General features: G+C 38.0%; 1 protein-coding gene across 4 annotated transcripts in view; it reads right to left on the bottom strand.

The window, feature by feature from the left end:
* FAM13C (family with sequence similarity 13 member C) overlaps positions 1-20,908 on the bottom strand; it is a 344,617-nt gene that overhangs the window by 176,775 nt on the left and 146,934 nt on the right. Inside the window, exons 4-5 of one of the 4 annotated variants that reach the window (XM_072971482.1) lie at positions 16,811-16,924; positions 1,854-1,963 (exon numbers count right to left, since the gene is read on the bottom strand). The gene's annotated coding sequence lies outside the window, so the exon portion shown is untranslated. The other 3 variants (XM_072971481.1, XM_072971483.1, XM_072971484.1) reach the window with 3 other exon arrangements.

The raw sequence follows: 20,908 nt of genomic DNA, 5'->3' as shown, positions 1-20,908 counted from the left end.
CTGAATCATGAAAAAATAGAAAATCTAAACAGACAAACTCCTAGTAAGGAGTTTGAATCAGTAGTTTAAAACCTCCCAACAAACAAAAGTCCAAGACCAGATGACTTCACAGGTGAACTCTACCAAACATTTAAGAAAGAATTAATTCCAATTCTTCTCAAGCTCTTCCAACATTCTTTCATGATGAAAACTCTCAACAAACTGAGTACAATCAGTCCTCTCTATCTGCAATGCCAAACCCATAGATACAGAGGGCTAAATGTACTATTCCATTTTATTTAAAAGACTTGATTAGTCATAGATTTTAAAATCCATGGGGAGTCCTAAAACCAATCATCCATGGATACCAAAAGATGACTGTATAGAGGCAATTTACCTCAATATAATAAAGGTGATATATGACAAGCCCCCAGCTAACATCATTATCAACACACAGACTGAAAGTGAAGGGATGGAAAAAGGTATTCCATGAAAATGGAAATCAAAAGAAAGCCAAAGTAGCAATACTTATATCAGACAAAACAGACTTTAAAGACTTTTATAAGAGACAAAGAAGGACACAACATAATGATCACGGATCAATTCAAGAAAAATATGTAACTACAATAAAAATGTTAAAAAAAATATGTAACTATTGTAAATATATATGCACCCAACATAGGAGCACCTCAATATACAAGGCAAACATTAACAAGCATAATAGGAGAAATCAACAGTAGCATAGTAATAGTAGGGAAATTTAATAGCTCACTTATATCAATAGATCATCCAGACAGAAAATCAATAATGAAACGATGGCCTTTAATGACACATTAGACAAAATGAACTTAATTGATACAGTTATTCTCTGCAAACACTTTTGCCCTCTAGCAGGAAAGATGACACGTTAAAAAACACATACAGAAATATAATCCACAGTGGATTAGAATGAGTGCTATAAGATGGTACCGTGGGAACACAATAATACTTAAACCCTGCCTGGGGATCTTAGGAGGGTTCTTAGAGACAATGACTATATTTGAAGAACAAAGAGAATTTTGACAGACGGCGACAGAGGAAACCAGGTTTGGAAGAGAAAAAGACAGGGCATAAACCAGAAATTGTGAAATTTCCTGTCTGTTTAATAATGTCTGAAGGGCACTGATGGGAATATAGGTTGAGAAGGCAAGTTTAAATCTCAAGATGTGAATCCTTGAATATTCAAAATTAGCACCTTGAATATTATGTTAAGAGTTTGGACTTCATGTGCCCTTTGCCTCTGGGAGATCCTGAGAAGTTTTCAGGGGATGTAATAAGGTTAGAACAGTGATTTAGAGTGTAAAGTAGAACAGAAAAGGGGAGAAATAAATAGAAAAGAGAGAGAAGACAACTTTGGGTGAACTTCTTTTCTTGACAAAGCACTTCAAGCACTTCGATCTAGAAATAATATAAAACCAGATGGAAAGATGTCAGTACTGAAAATTATTTTATCACTATTTTCATCCTGCTTGAAGGAGCATGCCTTTTTTCTCGTACAGCTAACAATCTCTTTTGCTTGGAGCCATTTTCACTTGGAGGCACTACAGACTGACACTGATATTACTGATGTCTACCTCTGTAAGTTCCTTTGCCCAGCAGGAATTAAGGCTTGTAGGTCTGGGTATCTGAAAACTCCATGGAAGTGAAAAAATCAAATCAAAACAGAACAGAAAGTCATCAGTTCTCATGAATCAGTTCTTCTCTGCAGCAAAAGAAAATGGAGGACCACAGTCTCCCACTTGGCTTTATTTATGGGAATTAGGTTGAATTTGGTGTACAGAATATATTTATCTGGATGAAATTTAAGTGTGGCACAGAAGATAAAGGGTACTTACTTTGAATTGGAATTGCTTTTCATTTTGGTGTCAGGGTGATTGAACATTCACGTATTTTTCCTCACTTTTCTCACATAGTCACTCTAAAGGTGTATTTCAGCAAGGAAATCCTATATGAAAGGAGGATTTTAGGATTAGCTCTTGAAGATTACTTCTAATTCAAGTATTTGGAATGTCTTTCAATTGTACGCATTCAAAGTGATTTGGTAATCCATGGGAAATAACTGAACTGTTTCAGGTAATACTCCATAGTGTTAAAATAAATAATCACTGTATCCAGAATGATTCAAGAAGAAAGCTAGTGGGATGCTGGGTTACTTAATTTATGAGAAAATGCAGACTCACATGCCCAAATGTTACTTGAAATTTTTAATATTTTTGTTTCTTCCTGTCCTTGAACAACCTTCACTGGCATTACTTAATTTATTAACTTAACATCTGCATAATTTCTGTTATAGATACATACAATAAGTAAATAGCCCCTAGGACTTAGCCATGCACACAATAGGAGAGTGTTGAGGATAATAATAATGAACACTTTGATTGGCACATCTGGTATTTTCAGTATTTGGAGATTCTTCTACCACATTGTACCTTCCTCTTTGAGCCACTATCTTTGCTATACATGTCTTGACCGTAAATCTATGGCTAAGTACTCTTCAATGTATTCTCTAACAGGTGATTCTTTATTTTTTATTGACTACATTGACCAATTCTGTACCTTGTGGATCTCTTCAATTCAATGTCTGAGTAGATTATATAATTTAAAGGTCCCTTGGGAAAAATAGAACAGGACAAATACAGAGAAATGGTTGGGCCATTTAACATTCATATCAAATTCACTCTGTGGCCAATTCTGTGAACTGGTCAGACATTAGCTATAAGAATGCCAAAGAAAAACAAAAAACAAAAACAAAAAGCCTGGAGTCACTGAAAAATGATTGCTTCAGTGACTGTCCAGAGAGCTGTCACTGAACCTTTTCTTGAATCTCCAGAAAGGCAGTTGCTAGGAGTCTGGCAGTCAAATATTGCTGCAGAGCAAGGGTAAGAAAACCATGGCATGACTCTTGTTTTGATACTAAGAGTGATTGTTACATTTTTAAATGGTTGGGAAAAAGTCAAAAGAATAATATTCCAAGATACATAAAAATTATGTAGAATTCAAATTTTAGTGTCCATAAATAACATTTATGGATGAAATATTATTTTTTCTATATAAAATGAATGAGTGTGCCACAGCCACACTCATTTATCTACACATTGCCTATGACTGCTTTCATATGACAGTGATAGAACTGGAGAGTTGAGACAGACTTTGTAGCCCACAATCGTGAAATATTTCCTATCTGGCCCCTGACAGAAAAAAATGCTCCAAACCCTGCTGTAGCACAAAAGCCAGTTGTTCATGCAATTTTTACTGCTTTCAAGCTGGATTTGTTGCAACCCTTTTGTCTGTGACAGAAATTCAACTCAAATATGGTTTAAGCAAACAAGAGGATTTATTGGATCATGTAGTTTAGGAATAGATCTGGCAACAAGCATGACAAGATTCAAGAATGAGCTCCTGACCCAATCAGGGCCAGCCAGTGATCTTTCCTGTGACTGATGGGCAGATTCTGAAAGAATGATGCTGACTACACCCTTCTGCTGGTGTTGCTAATCTGATGTCTTAGGCCTGCAGCTCTCCTCCGGTGGTGACGAAGATGACAATACGACAAAGATAAAGGTGGCACTTGATGTTACCGGCAGAAAGAGTTCACCTTTTTTCCAATAGTTGCAGCAAGTCCCCAGGCTAACTCTAACTGTTCTGAATTGAGTGGGGTCCAGGATACCATAAAGCAAAGCACACGGACTGAGTGTGGGGAGAGGTATTTGTGCAGAGGAAAATTGGAAAGGAGAGGAAACACCTGCCAAGCAGGCATAGCCAGCAGACGGCCACTGCAGTGAGAAAAGAGAGCACTGGTTCTTCCTTTTTTAGAGGTAAGACTACCTAGTCTCAAAAACGTTAAAAGACTTATTCAAAATTACCCAGATGGAGAACCCAACCTGTCTAACTCCTGGTCCACTCTGTACCAAACTGTGATGCCTTTCCAAATGGTAGTTGTTCAGGTGCCAAGCATGCATATGTTGGCCTGAAGGAAAGTTTTGAGTCTTCCATAAATTAGATTTCTCTAATGTTATGTAAATATCTCATCAACTACCTTGGCTCAATACTCAAATTCATGCTTATTAAATTAACTTCAACCATTTAGCCAGGCCCAAGGGAGAGGACCTTAGAGGATCAGTTTGGTGCAGAGGGAGGGAGCAAGGGAGTGGGGAAAGTTTCAGAGCAAAAGGTGTCATCTGATGAGAGAGAGCCACAGTGTCCAACCATCAGAACCCAGGAAGTGATTGGGAGTGTGTCTTTGTGTGTCGAGAAGTTAAGGAATAAATATGCACTCAGCGGAGGCTTGAGAAGAGCTGCTGGAAGACAATTTCTGCCTGTTTCCCAATCTCACCACAGCAGGGTCCTGGCACCCTCCTCAGGTGTAAATTGGTCTCTATCCAGAGCATAAACTAGGAGCAGACTCAATATGCTAGATATTTCCATTTGCTTTAGGCAAGCAATGAGACAATTTCTTGATAGCTTTCTGACAATAATGAAAGTGCACGGCTCAGCAAGGGTGACTCACTTGGTGAGTCAGTTGTTTAACGCTGTCTCTTTATAAGTCATCACTCAAATCAAGTTCCAGCATACACCAGTGACTGGGGCCTCATCTCAGCCCAACTTAGGAAGAATCTTCCAGTTCAACCCACTGGCCACCTGCCCAGCTCATCCTTTACTTTGGGAGAAGATACTTGGCATCTGTATACATGGAACACGACAATCTTGGGAGCTACGGCCAAAAGAAATTAAAAATTGTCATCACTATGGTTTTGTATTCAGTTACCAGATGAGCAAAAATGCCTTAGCACCTTCTTTGTGAATTCAATTCAATTTCCAAACATTTAAAACAGCAGGGATGTAACAAAGCAGACATTTAGCTGAACAGTGAGCTGAATTCTGGTTTGCACAGAAAACATGAACTAGACGTTAAATAAATGTCAATATTCAGCAAGCTGTTTTCCATTTCCAGACTAGAGAATTTTAGCTCCCCATAAATTTCTTAGGAATAAATGTGTAACCATAAGCAGAGCTTTTATTAATTCAGCTGCTCCAATTGTCTCATTTGATTTTGAGCTCTGACATTCCTGAAAGGATGCAAGTCTTTTAAATCTAAACCAAAAGAATGTTTCAATCTCTGTTAGAAAAGGAAGTTTGGCACATCAGGATTGTAAACAAAGGCAAATCATGTTACCATCCCATACAGAATTCTTTAGCCACTACAGTCTCTTGCACTTGTGTTAATAGCTCCAGATTGATGGAGGAATTAGACTTTTTGAGAAAAAGAAATGTAATTAACATGAATTCCTATAATATGTTGGAATGAAAAATTATTTTTCCCTCTTCACCCTCTGCTAAGATTCTTTCCTCTCAAGCTTAATAGTGGTATACCCCAGGCAGGTTAGAGAAAATGGTTCTTTTGTAGACTGAATGGGCTGTGATGAAACCTGCAAGGGGCAGACTAATAAGAGAGAACTGGGGCCAAGACTTGATAGGATGGGAGCAGAGCAGAGGCTGCTAAGAGGTGGGGACAGAGGGCCTCCAAGACCCATTTTGCCCCTTAGGAGCAATGTCATAGGAAAGAAGTGTTTGCTCTGGGCCCTAGGGAACCTTTTTTGGTTCAAAAAATGGTAACCAGCAGGCTACACGGTAAATATCAACTGCTTCTGCCTGCCTGTCTCTTTTTCCAGTAATAGAAATCATGGCTCTTGTCCTCTGTTATGTGACCTCACTTCTTTGCTCCCCCCTCACCAACCATGGTGGTCACACGACCCTCCAGCCTGACCATTAACATAACCTATTCCCTTAGCCTCAGTGATTGATTCACAGTTGGGCATGGAACCCGCGCTAGTCCAATGGGAGTCTAAGTGCTTCTCTGGATTTATTGGAAAACAGCCAATAGAATTTCCCCCATTTTTCATTTTCCCTAAGCTTGTTAAACAGGTAGATTGGAAATTGGGTTTAAACTTTCTCACTTTCAAGGAAGAGTCTGCCTCAGAACAAGACCATTATGGAGAACAGCAGACCTCAGTGACAGACGCCCACAGACCCTACATAAAGATACTAGCATCCTTTGTGTCCCTCAACTAAATCATGCCTGATTTCCCTCAAACTTCCCAGTTACATAAGCCAATAAGTCAACCCCTGTATAATCTAGTCTGAGCTGAGTTTCTGTTTTCTTAATTACTTGCAACCGAATTAATTTTACACAGGTTACCTATTTTCATTTTCATCCTGGATTACAATAGGAAGCAGACAAAAGGACAAAGAAATACGAAAAGTATAAGGAGACATTCTGCATTGGTGTCAAGTAACAGGCATCCTTCAAATAATCTCCTACTTGGGAAACCAAGAGATGTATTTTTTGCAGCAAGCTGTTTTTCTTTCCCATGAAGCTGTTGGAGGAGGATTATTATCTCAAGAGAATTTTCTCCTACACATTTTATTACTCAACCCATCATCTAGTACACTTTCAGTTTGAATGAATTCTGATACCCTCTCCAATTTGTGTTATGACAACCTAATCTTCAAAATACTCTGTAGGTTCTGAATGACACCTGGGATAAGACTGACTCATAGCAATGGAAAAGCTTATAATGAGTAATCATGATCTGTTATAATGCACCTCTAATTCTTATTTTTAAAAGCCTCTCATCTGTAGGTACTCTGTCCAGAAATAACTATTAACAATTTTCTCATAGGTATGAACATAGCAAAGAAGTTCTCCTGTCGTGTGATTTAGAAAATGAAGATTTATACATTGATGCTCTTTTAAGAACTCTAGCTGGCTGTTGTATTTTTGTTGTTTTTCAAAAAGAAGGAGGTGAAAGTGGTTAAACAAGTGACCAGTACTGGATAAAACCACTATCTCCTCGGAACCTTGTTATTTTCCCAGAACAATGAGTCACGAAGCAAATGAGCTTATGAATCACTCTCCCCAACACAGAGCACATTTATAATAAGATTGTCTTCAGGTACATTCATTATTTATACTACAAAGATTTTCCTAGAACAATCCAAAACACTAACCATAACCTATCCATTATTCTTAAGTATCTATTTGATTGGCTGGAGGAATAAGAGGCTAAACAACGAGGACCTGGAAATACAGGTTCAAGTCCTGGTTGTGGATGAATCGCTGAACATCTCTGGACCTGTTTCCTCTGTGAATGTGCTGTGGGACCAAACTGTGCATTGGACACTGCATCCATGACAAAATCAGAATATGATTGGCCTGGTTTTTGTGGCTAAGATAGTGGTATTTAAATATTACATTTTTTAGGAGCTGAGGAGACAAGTCAGTAACTTACATCTATAAAATCTACAGGCTTTGTCTACATAACACCAAGCATCTACTTTAAAAGTAAAAAAAAAATTCAGTCGGTTTTTACAGAAGCCCCCATTCAACAAAATAACTGACATTTTCCTCTGACACAGTGAATTTACCAGTAGTAATTAACGTTAAGTGAACTATTTTTGTTTGTAGAGGGTGTGAGGGTCCTCCCCAATACCAACCTTAATATCTGTCCAGGCATGAAGTCCACCTGCGGGCTTTCCAGCTTTTTGCTGACTTTTTTTCTTGGGTGACAGAAATTTTTTGGCTTACCTCTTATTTTCTACTATTAATCTTGAGGTCTTAGTGGCTTCTGTATATCTTCCCTGTCCCTCACATGAATTCCCAATCCTTTGCATTCTCTACCTCACTAGTGACCTGTCTTACTCCTTGACTGCTTGGCAGATATGCCTATGCCTTTTCTCGAGCAAATTTTCTTACAATCAGAAGAGCAAAGGATTTAGGACAAAGAGAACTGGATTCTTATCCTAGCTTGGACTCTGTTCCCTACTAACTTTGTGACACTAAGCAAGATGCTTTGCCTCACTGAATTTTCATTTCCTTATACAGAAAATAGAGGTAACAATGCTATTTACCCGTAGCAAAGTTTAGAGAGTTCAGTAAAAGTAACGATACGCTATTTTGCATTAACAATGACTGATTGATTGACAAATGCTAACATCTAGGCCACTGCACCCCACACTGGGTTGATCCTGCCATCCTGCAACACTTTACTGTTTATTAAGCCTTCCAGAGTTCTTTTTATCCAGGGAAGGAGCAGCTGGGGAAACTATGCCTCAGTTGCATAGTCTTCCAGAAACTTTGAGGGGCTCTCTGGAGCACTAGTTTGGGGGAGCATATCTTCTACATGTATTCCCCCAGATTTACCAGTCAAGTCATATGGTCATGGTTGTTAAGTGCTTTGAATGCAACTCCCCATGTTACAAAAATTATCCTCCTTCCTCCTTGATCTCAGAGCTGAATTTCTATCCTGTTTTGCTAGCCATATGACAGCTGCCTAAAGAACCTTTCCTGGGTAGCCATATCCCCGTAACTCAGTGGTGTTCAAAATGGCACATCAGAAACCACCAAGGAGATTGGATTCCCTGGACCTCCTTCTCAACCTACTGGATCAGTCAGAATCTCTCAGAGTGGGGCTACTATGTATATATAACAAGATCGTTAATTCATTTCTCAACTTTGGACTTAGTTCCCTTCCCTTCAGGCCAAAAATCCATTTCCTCTCTGATTATCAGTCCAATCTGATAGGCGCATGAGCCAGAACCTAGCGTCTTACTTTCAGTTTTATTAGTATCTCTATTCTGCAGATGTGGAAATGAGGACTCAGCTATAAGTGAATTGCCTAAAATCAAATAAGGAGCAAGGGGCAAAGGTATGCCTTAAACACTGATTTCCTCATGCCAAATCCCTGCTCTGTCACTATGTCACAGGATCCTCCTCCCCTGCCCCAGGCATCTTGCTAGCATGGCTGGCAAGTCCATCCTCACTATGTCCAGCTCAATAGGGGATCTTATCCCCTCTCCCTAATCCCCAGTCCTTACTCACCATAGATAACCAGTGGGTCTCAAGTCCATCAGGGAAAACATCAGACCACTTTGAAGCAGACCAAGAAAAAGAGATATACTATCTAATGGAACTTTTCCTCAAGGACTTCCCCATGTATGATCAAGATTGATTTTTCACTAAGCACTTTCATATCAATTAATCTACTAACTTGGAAGAATAGTATATTGTCCCATTTTGCATTCTTTATTTCATTAGCTTCATAATATTACTCTTGTTTATAAATTAAAGTTGTGTGTTGATATCAACTTTAGGGGAAAATATTTTAAATGTTTTATCACTTTTGTTTATGCCGACCTCATGATACTTCTAGTGCTAACAAACATCTCAGTTGCTTTGAGGATTCTCAGTTATATAATCATATAGGTGTCCCATAAAAAACCAAATTAGTGAAATAATATATCCAGTACTTAGCATAATCATATAGATAGATTTGTGATTTTACTCACCTTAAGCCTCTTTCCCACTCAGAAATTTTAAGGAGTCAATAATAGTAAATAAAGTCAATAAATATTTAAGTGAAGCAGCGGGGAGTCAAGGCCTATTTGAAGATTATTTAGTTACAAAAACACAATATGTAAGTAATGGATGGAAAAAATCAGTGCTTGAGATCACAAAAGTCCTCAGTTATTCATAAAAAATTCTGCCAATAATCTGGATTCCCAACCACAGAGCAGTGAATACACTTAGGGACTAAGATGGATCCTGAATAATATTCCTGAATTGCTCACAGGGAATTTCTCAAATTTTTATTAGTATGAGTATTTGTTATTCTCTAGACAAAAAAAAAAGTCTGGTTCACTGAATGTTTAATTCTTCAGCAGAATGATACATGAGTGGAATTCATGCAATGAGAAAACCAATATATTTTACACTGTCTGTTAAGCCCTCTTCTTTGAGTTCTTTCCCATTTATTCAGTGATACCTAGGGCAGGTCCCATGAATTTCCTGGTGACTATCAGAATGTAAATCATCCTCTGGTCACTTTTAGTCCCAAGACTACTCATTTCAGGCATTAAAATGCTCAGTTCTGGCAAAAGTAAAAACTCAAAACTCCATTCAAATTAGACTTCTCCCTTCCTTCACCCTGGGGCTACTGCATATGGGAAGCCTCCACAGAGCGGCATTCTTTGATTTCCCAGGAGGGTGTTTCCACTCCTCTTTCCCCACCTACAAAGCTGCTTCTGACCTCCAAGGGCCTCAAGTAGGAGGAGGGGGTGGGGTGGAGGCAACTGCTGTCATTGCTCTGCCCATCACCCCTCACACTGAGTGCAGGGCACCCACGACTTCCACCGACTGTGGCAAGCCCCACGACCCTACATCTAAGGACTTCCTTTGGCTACTGGAACCCATTCCTTGTGCATCTAGAGTAGGCCAGAATGTCTGAGGAATTAATGTTCCTGGGAGCAGCCCTCAATAAATGACTGATGAGAATTGATGGAGACCCAGCTCCCTTGGCTGGAGTAACTCTGAAGTGCACTCTATATCCAGAGCAGAAGGATTGAGCTTCAGTTCCCATACCAGTAGCCTACTCAATTTCTAATGCGTTACTGGCTTCCTTCCCTTCCTTATCTCACTCACTACCCACTCCCCTGCCTAAGCTTCTTGGGATCACCTCCCAAATACACTATGTGAACTCACATCCATGTCTAAGAGTCTGCTTCTGTGGGAACCCAAATAAAAGAAGAGGAAAAGTGCAGACACTGTCTTCCTTGAAAAACAAAAAGATGTCTTGGTTTTCTCTGGCTGCAGCAGACAATTTAAGTAACTCTCTCTGAACTTGCCCAGTGCCTAAAGGGGCTCTCCTTCTTGGAGCCTATAAACAAGTTCTTTAGGAACCCCTTCATTTCTGAAGCTATCTCATTCTTTATTTGAGGTTCCTATATTTGGGCAATAATCCACGGCAGCTGGCTAGATACATATAATATATAATGTTATATAAATATATAAAATACTTTTTATACATAGTTACAGTTATTTATGTGTTTATTTTACATATATATATATAATAAAGAAATGTATTATAAAAAATGGACTCAGGATTATGGAGGTTGAAAAGTCCCACAATTTACCATTTGCAAAATGGAGACTCTGGAAAGTCTGTGGAGTAGCTCTAGCCAGAGTCCAAAGGCATAAGAACAGGGAGCACTGATGCTGTTAAGTCCTAGTCTGAGGGTAGAAGATGATCAACGTTCCAGCTCAAGCTTTCAAGCAGAGAGAGAGAATTTCCCCTGCATCCACCTTTTGGTTCTATTCAGATACTCAACAGGTTAGATGATACCCATCCACATGCGGGAGGGCCACCTGCTTTATTCTGTCAGCCAATTCAAATGTTAATCTCTGCTAGAAACACTCTCATGGACACACCAGAAATAATATGTAACCAAGTATTTGGCAACCCTTGACTCCTTCAAGATGATTCAAAAAATTAACTGTGACAGACTGTCAGTCTTTGGTTTTCTGGTAGACCACATAATGAAAAAATTTGAGCTCCATTGTCTGTAGCCATGCTTTTCATGTCCAAAGTCCCTTTAAAATGACTCTGCGCCTGCTCTCTGTACCAACATACTCACTTCTCATGCATTTTTCCACACTGACAAACCCTAGGATTACAAGCTATTTCCAAGGCAATAATCTCTTTGGCTGCCAGCTTCACTTTCAAATCTTTAGACTTCCCCTTACAAAGGCTTTACATTAGCCTACAGTCTCTATGAATCACAGGTCAAGCTTTTCAAGTCATCTCCTTGAAGTCCTCTAAGCTTTATGGCAGGAGGTTTATCCTCCCCTCTCTCCTCAGAGGTACACACTGCATCTCCCTCTGAAGACATCTTATCTTTAATTCCCCACTCCTTGACCACTTTATCTTAAATCTACATATACCCTCAAAGAATGAGTTCCCTGGGATTAGCTCTAGGAGACATGGGCACCTGAGCCAAGGGAGGTCAAAAAGCCCCTTCCTTATCTGGACTCAGGACCTGAGGCACTGTCCAGACAATCTCCTCAGACTGAAGCTGTAAGGTGTAAAACCTGAGGGCTTTCTGCAGTTGTGTGTGGAACGTCTGCCTGTAGAGAAAGAGACTGGCACTCAGGTGCAGAGAGAACAGAGATAGGAATTGATGAGAGAACATTCTGGCAACATCAGGACTGAGGGCTTCTATACGTGGAGGCCCTGCTGGATCCCTGATCTTTCCTCTTCCTCATTATTCTACCCTTCTATTGGTAAATTCCACTTTTTGCTTAAGGTACTTCAAGATGGGTTATGAAAAGAATCCATAATTAGTATATATTTGTTCCTTATGTCCATAGACCAAGAAATAAACTCAATGTTTATCTAGATCATGAACCTAATTTTACAGGTTAAATTAAAATAATAATAACAGTTATTATTTACTGGACACCTGCCATGTGTTAGTAAGTATTTTATATACACGATTTGTAATACAATAGGCATCCAAGGTATGTATTCTCATCTCCAGTTTATAGAGTTTATAGGTGAGAAATTTGAAGACCAAAGAGGTTTATTACCCATAGGCCATAAAGACAGTTTAGGGGAATTAAGAAGCCTCAATATTTTCCATGGGTTATTTTTCTCTGCTGGTTTATACTAAACGATGAAAATCTATGATGAAGTTTGGAAGAGTCAGATAACTTTTCACAAGAGCATATGAAGTTCACCATAAAATTGTAGGGAAAGTAACATTTTAAAAGTGATTAACATTTAAAAATGATATAACTTTACATCTATTAAACTGCAAAACAGAACAAAACAAAATTTTGCAGGAATATAGATGGTGTTATGCAGGAAATAATACCCTCAGACATTGCTTGCTGCTGCCGACACTGGTGAAGGCTTTTTTGGGGAGCAATTTGGAAAGACATTTCAATAGCCATTCAAGGCTCACATCTTTTGATGCATGTAATTTTATTTCTGGAAAAATAGCCTTAGGAAATAATCCAGAACTTCATTCACCAAGATGTTTGCTAAAGCTAAACTTATAACAAGACAAATTGGACACCTCTGAAATGTGTAAAAATTAAGATTTGTTCAAGGATGAATTTGTGGGTTTATTAACTCATTTAACCAGCAAACAATGAAATACCTACCATGTGCCAGACGCTATGCTAGACAGAGAGGTGCACAAAGGTAAACAGGCAGATACACAGCCCTGCCCTGTGCAAATATTGTGCGTTTGTGTGAGCAGAGAGAAAACTAGAACACGAAAAATAATTTTGTATTTCCATTTACAACTCTTTTTCTCACTCAAAGGACGGGAAGAGGCTTATATCACCATAAAACAGAATAAACAAATGCAGGACCAGGGAAAATTCACGCCTTGACAGAAAATCAAGTTCAAGGAGGAAGAGTACAGATACTACTTGGTTACTGAAGTTGGAGCTCAAATTTGGTTCTGCGTTTACAGGCAGGTAAAGGGAAGTATTAATAGTAAGTGATTTGCCTTGTTAATGAAAAGAAAACACCAGGGTTTCTCAGGAGAGATCAGTTACTCCTTATATTTTGATCTCAAAGATATCTCTCTTTTTGTAAATTGTCCATATGCAATATTATTGGCATCTCGTAGGAGTTTGGAAGATTTTTAGAAATGAAATATTCCAAGCATATGAAAATGTATATAGAATAATGCAATGAGCATATGTGTATCCCACACATGGTCTAAGGAATTAAAATATTACAATTAAAACCTTTTTGTACCTCTCCACAATTCTATTTCTTGGTACCCCTACCCTGGAATAATTACTCTCCTGAATTTGGCGTCTCCCTTTTTCAATTCAATGTAAATAAAATTTACTCAATTTAAATTTAAACTTAATTTAATTCAATTTTCAATTCAATTTATACATATGCCTCCATTGTTTTCATGAAATACATAATAGCATTTCTATAGACGACAGGTGTGGGACCTCTAGATTGTTCACTTTTTACTTCTGAATAAAATTGTATTCTGTGAATATGCCACAATCTATCCATTCCCCTATTGACAGACATTTAGGTTATTTCCATTCTTTGGCTATCATAAAGAAGCAACAAACTTCCTTGGATGTACCTTCTTGCCTTCTGTGTGAAAGCTTCTCCAGCACTATATCTAGAGTGAAATTGCTGGCCAGGGAATATGTGCATGTTTATCTTTACTTAGTATAGCCGAATGGCTCTGCAAACTGGTCATACCAACTTACATGGAGGATAATTAAACGTGAAGGTATTCAGGGACAGTACAGCCAGGGATGCAGCAATGCTCTGCTGACTACCACCTCTTCCCTGCCCCTGCAAGGTTCCTACTCGAAGGATAAGAATAGAATTGAAATTTTAAAAGTACCCTTCAAGCCAGCATCTGATGACCCCTGAGGCAAAGGCAAGGAAATGAAATTGGCAGCAAAAGGCTTAGATCTTCCACTGCCTCCTGATTCTAAATCCTAAATTCTCTCAGACATGTGTGTAAAGAGAGATAGTTTGCAGGAATAGGGACCAGAGGCCACATGACCTGAGTCAAAAAGAGGTCCAAATGGGGAGAGTAACAACTCTCAACTCACCTTCCTGCCACCTACAGGTAGCAGAAGGAAGAGTCAGAGAGGCTCAGAGGTGGTACTCCTTTGGTAAATGTGGTCTAAATGATGATCATAATACAGGAAACTACTCCTTTCCAAAAGAAGAGCTAGCACTTGGAGTGTTGGTGAGAATATTAGAGAACTGAGCAAGGCAGGGTTCCCATGTGACTGTGGATAACTTATTTTATAACAATGATAAACAAGCAACATTTTTTATTTTTTTTAGGGGAGGGATTAGGTTTATTTATTTATTTGTTTTTAATGGAGGTAGTGGGGATTGAATCCAGGACCTCATGCTTGCTAAGCAAGCACGCAACCACTGAGCTATATACCCTCCTCCTAAAAACCAGCATTTTTTAAAGTTTTCCTTAAAGCATGATAGTGATTGAGATTTTCATTTCTTCTTCCTTCATGAAATCATAAAAAATCTTCAGCAATGGCAGGGGTGAAAGCCACATACAGATAGCCAAAGTTTCTGCTCTGGGAAGCTCTCTTTTTACAATTATAGTGAAAAGTAGAACTACTATTTTGTGTTACCATATTGATGCTCCTAGAGTAACGTCAATGTAATTTAGTCTATTTTTTCAAACTATAAATGCCTTGGTTAATTTCAGGATTATTAGTTTAATATCCTCATTTTTTGATAACAGCCAGTATTTGATAGCTTATTTGTGAATTTGAATTCACCATGTTGGCAATGTCATTTCTGCTGTAATAAGAACTTTAAAAAGATCTTCAGATAGCTGTGTATAATTATAAAGGAAAAACATTTGTATAAAAAGGCTTTTTACTCGGCTTCTTACCCATTTGTGACCATCAAAGATGACCTAAAAGGCTCTCTTCTCTCTTTTTTCTTAAGATACTAGAGAGAAAGGAGATATGGCAACTGCCAAAAATCATTATATAAATAAGCAGTAAATAGCCATTAAAAAATATATTTCCCACTTCTCACATCTTCCAACTCCAACTGCAGATACAATCAATAGACAACAAAGGACCTGAAGTGGTCCAAGGCTGTAAGGGTCATACAAGTCCTGACTGTAGAATCTGTGTTCTCTCAAGGTCTTTCAGAGGACGGTGAGCACCTAGTCAAATATTACTTACTGTTGAGAAACCCTTGAAAGTCCCTAAGGAAAACATCCTTCCAGCCCATTCATTTTTGGAATGGAAACATTGTTTATTTTATATTTATGTTTCCTACTTCTTTATTTGAAAAAAAATTGTTCTAACTCCCAATAATAGCTCAACACTCTCATCTGGATTTTTCTGTAAAATCGTAGGAAAAAATGTTTTATGTGAATTCCCAGCCACCTACATTCAGTTTCTATGTTATATAAGAAAATAAACAACTTTTATTTAATTATATTGACGTTTCAATTCCTTGTAGCACAAATACAATCAATCTTAACAGTTATATGTCGGCCACCCCTCTCCGTCTTCCAAGATGGCCCACATTCTGTCTGTGGAGTATGTACCTACTTTTAATCTGAGCACCCAACCCCCACACCTCGTGGCCTTTCTCTTGCCTTTCAATGTATCTCTCTGAATAAATCTACCTTCACTCACACAAAAAAAAAAAAAAAACCCAGAAAAAAAAAACAGTTATATGTCCTTATAGTGACAACTATTAAATGCTGGTAATTCTTTACTCATGTTGTTTCAGCTTCTTTCTTTCAGCCTTGTCATTCTTACAACCACCACAACTGGAGCCCAAACCCCAATATTTCACAGCTGGATTGCTGAAGGAGCCTCTAAACATGTACCCATCTCCAGTATTTCCTCCCCAATTTGGTTGGTATTCACCAGATTAACCTTCTAGCAAAACCCCCTATAATCATTTATTTCCCATAATCAGAAATCTTTAATGATTTCTTACTAGTTTAAGTCTAAAAACATGGCCTGATCTTCAGGGCACTCAGCAACATGGCCCCAATCTGCCTTTCCACTCCATCTTTAACCACCCCTAATGCTGTAACCCTTCAGTCTACTTCTAACAACCTAGTCAGAGTCCCCTGGACACACACTGTTTATTCCTACCTTTGTAACTTTCCTCATGTTCTCTCCTTAATTTGGCAAATGCAGATTCACCGGGTACTGGGCACAGTGGTAAGCATGGAGAGGCAAAAATGAATAAATCAAAGTTCCTGCTTTCTTCTCTATAGCCACTTATTGCAGGCTGAATCGTGGCCCTCAAAGATGCCCATGTCCTAATCCATAGAACCTGTGAATGTGTTACCACCTGTGGCAAAAGGGTCTTTGCAGAGATGATTAAGTGAATGATCCTGATTTGGGAGATTACCCTGGACTATCTGGGTGGGCCTTCAATGTACTCACAAGGATCTTTAGAAGAGGGAGGCAGAAGGGTTGGTGGGGTAGGGATCCAGGGTGTTGGCGATGTCACAATGGATTGGAGTGATGCAGCCAGGAGCCAAGGCATGCCAGAAGCCTCTAGGAGGAGGAAGAAGCAAAGAATAGACTTACTCTCAGAGCCCAAAGAAGGAAATGGCCCTGCTAGCACCTGAATTTTACCCCCATTAGACTCCTTTTAGGCATTTTATCATTCCAGTAAAATCCCCCACATGCTCATTTATAGTCAGTCCCTGTTGCACTCCAGCTCCAGGAACAACTAATCTATTTTCTGTCTCTATAAATTTGACTTTTCTAGACATATCATCCTTCCTTTGAATCTTTAGGGTCCTATCAGTCATGTTTTATGTGAGAGTATATATCTGAGGACCTCACATTACTGAAAACTGATATATTTTATATGAATATTCTCATGGAGGAGATAAATACTTCTAATGTCTAAATCTATAACCACTGTAGATTTTCTTTAATTCTGCTTTTATTTTTTCACCATTATCTCTAATCTTTAGAAGAAATTCTTGCAGGGTGGGGATTGCTTTCACTTCATTTATGTATTTTACTCATCACCTTTATTTTTTGTTCCAAAGATCTTGGCTTGGGCCCACCCTCCCCCCCCCCTTTTTTTTTTTAACTTTAGCATTAGCTCTTATACCAGCATGACCACATAATGAATACTTAAATGGCTTTGTTACAGAAAATAACATTTTAAATTATAATAATGAGTGTTAAAATAATAGAACAGTAGTCATCAAAATAACATATATATAAACAATAGCTAGCAATTCTGGCAGTGTTGGGTATTTCTACTTATCAGCTAAAGTGGTACCAACAGTTTGCCACAGTCAAAACATGAAAAACAATGACAATACACTCAGACAGCCAGCTGTGAAACGGGGGCACTTTTTTTTTTAATTTGGAGGCCAAAATATGAGTGTTATTAATAGCTTTATATTGTTCAATTTCAAATTCATATAAAATGTGACCTCATTTACTCTTTTTACCACTCATTTGACACATGATAGAAGATCTTGATTATTCTAACTGTCCAATCTCCTTAGGTATACTAGAAGCTTGCTTGCTTTCTTTTTTACTGTTTTTCCCTTTTTTTAAAAAAAAATTAACTTTTTAATGGAGGTACTGGAGATTGAACCCAGAACCTCATGCATGCTATGCACACTGAGATATACACCCCCAAGCTTTCTTAAATCTTTCGTCCTCTCACTATCTGCTTCCTCCTCCCTCATTTCTAGCATATATTACAACACTCTGTGTAGGCTACTGGACAATACTTCACTCAAAAACTATTCCGTCTATTGAAGACCACCACCTCTTTGAAGCTCTATAAATAATTACTCTAAGAAAATGCAATTTATGTTACAGTAAAATGACATTTTCTTATTTCACTCACGTGCTTCTAAGAGAGAAAAGAGAGAACAATGGATCAACTTATAAATACTTTAATTTATATAACTCTGGTATCCTAATTTGGAAGAATATTTCCAACTATTACCCAGTATCACTTCCCCAGAGTTCTTACCTTTTTTGGTATGAAAAATTAAGCTAATAAAAATCTAAGACTACTTTTCCTCAATAATGATAATGATCTTAAGTTGTTTCTAGTCCCTTTAGGACATAGCCAGTGTGGAATTAGTTTTTCGTGAATGGAAATGTAAGCTTTACCTCAAATTAAATTTTTCCCCAAAGACTTTGCTTAACAGAGCTCAAAAGAAAATTGAGTCAATAAGGTTATACGTAACAAAACAGAGTGATGGCATTTTAATTCACATATGCAGTTCTCCAAAGATAATGAAGTCATTTAGTAATGATTTATAGGTGGAATTTCAAAATATTAGAGGTAAGTAGAGGAGGATGCTTGTCATTAGTCATTTAAATGCTATCCGCAAAGCACTTAAAGGTGGTATATCATTCTCACAGCAGAATATTTTTGTTCAAATAATTCTGTTCAATAAAATAGGTACAAATAAGATTAAAAAGTTATTTAGGGACTAAATAATGGCTTTTGGCATTCAGCCTTGAGTCCAACTCCAAAGGTCAAATCATTACAAATCTTTCATTGATTTTCATCTGTTTCTGTTAACTAGGTCACCTAAAGTGAACAAGGTCATAGTAGTCCAGTTACTAGATTCCGCAGACTTAAACATCCTGATTAAAGCACTGTTATTAATCTGTCTAAATAGGGCAATGGAAGTGGAGGTAGAACAGATTATCTTCAGGGGCATAGTTCTCAGACACAAAATTGTTGCTGTTCTTTAATCACATGTCCAAAGAAGAACAAATTACTTTCCTGAAAACCCCCTTTCATGAAATGGGTTTCTTAAATCATGGAGAATGGGACAACAAAAAAGTATATCTTCATTTCCTCCACCCCAATGGTCAAGATAACCAGAAAGAAGACTTCGGGGGGAAAAGATACTAACCTTCAAGCAAGGTTCTTATAATAATTTTTAAAATAAAGATATCTAGCTTTTATTTGATTCTTACTAAATGCCAAGCACTTTTACATGTATTATCTCATTAAACCCAAATGGTAATCAGAGAAGTAGGCAATAGTGTCATCACCCTCATTTTGGCTCTATGGAAACACAATTAGAGAGATTAGATGACTTGAACAGCATCACATAGCTGAGCATGGAAGAGCTGGGATGTGAACCCTGACTTCCTGTCTCCAGAGCCTGGGTGGGTCATCCCTGTGCCACAGCTGTGTGAGGACCAGAAAGACCTAGACAGAGATCTTGTCCAGTGATCATATGCCACCCTCCTTTTTTGATGTTGAGATTTGTGTTCATGTTCCCATAATGATATTATTTGTTCCAAAAGATTCACAGTTATTTTATTATTGTGAATTTATCACTTATCATTATACTTATATAATGATATAATTTATATAATATACTATGTATCATTATAAATATTTTTGTATCATTAAATGCTTTTATCCATGAATGGAGGGTTGCCTCATACTATTCATGTGACGTCTGCTTTCCTTTGTTTTTTGCAGTTGCCCATGTATCTTTGCTTATTCTTCAAACTTTCTGAGTCATTTTGTTAAGATGTATGAAAGAAAGCTAATGTTGTTGCAGTAATTACACAGGGTCAGATAACTGAAGAATGCATGGATTCCTGAAGTTGTACTCAGGAAAGGATTCAATGAAGGTAAGGATTATAGTACAGCATCAGAAATAAAGCCTAGGCAAATATCAGAGAGAAGCAAGTTTCTAGGCACAGATTCCATGGTTCTTTCTCAGATTCCCAGGATATGCTTTGACTTCAGGTCCAGACACTAAGATACATGCAAGATTCTTGGTCTCAGAAGAACCACTTATTCAAAGAGGAGTCTCTTATACCCACTCTGGTCGCAGAGTCAAAACCAGAACATTGACTAGATTCAATAGTAAAACCAAGAAAATGTAAAACAAATGCAAAGCAATCTATCAATACATTTTCTATAAAATGTGCTGACTTGCTTGGTACACGTTGCCCCTGATCTATCTTCGTGCCCTTCATTTAGGTTTAGCCAACGGTCAGCATCATGGTTTGAGGCATCCCCAGAGATAAGCACAGCTGAGATTACCCAGTACTGACCCAGTCTACCCCTGATCCTTGGTCATGCCTTCTTTTTGTTGTTGTTGTTAATTGAAGTATAGTCGTTTTACAATGTTGTGTCCATTTCTGGTGTACAGCATAATGTTTCAATCACATATACACATACATATATTCCTTTTCATATTATGCCTTAATTATAAATTGCTCATCATTTTTCTCTCTGCACCTTTTACACTACTTCTAAAACAGAAAAAGCAGGAGGATAAATATCAAAATACTACTCATTTGTCTTTTCCAGTGAGGTTAAAGACTGCTTTAAGGAAACATTTCAGTTTAGCAAGTATTCTAACACAAACTTATTATTCTTCATGCACAAGCTGGACAACTCACATCTCCCTCCACTACTGACTTTGAACTTCATGAATAATACCAATAGTTTGAGTCGAAGTAATAATTGATAATTAACAAAATCTACTTCTTTCTCTGGCTCATCGGTTTCCA

This window comes from Vicugna pacos, chromosome 11 (genome assembly GCF_048564905.1).
Source record: "Vicugna pacos chromosome 11, VicPac4, whole genome shotgun sequence".
Classification (NCBI taxonomy): Eukaryota; Metazoa; Chordata; class Mammalia; order Artiodactyla; family Camelidae; genus Vicugna; species Vicugna pacos.
The sequence above is the reverse complement of the archived record's forward strand: the minus strand, read 5'-3'. Positions and strand labels throughout refer to the sequence as shown.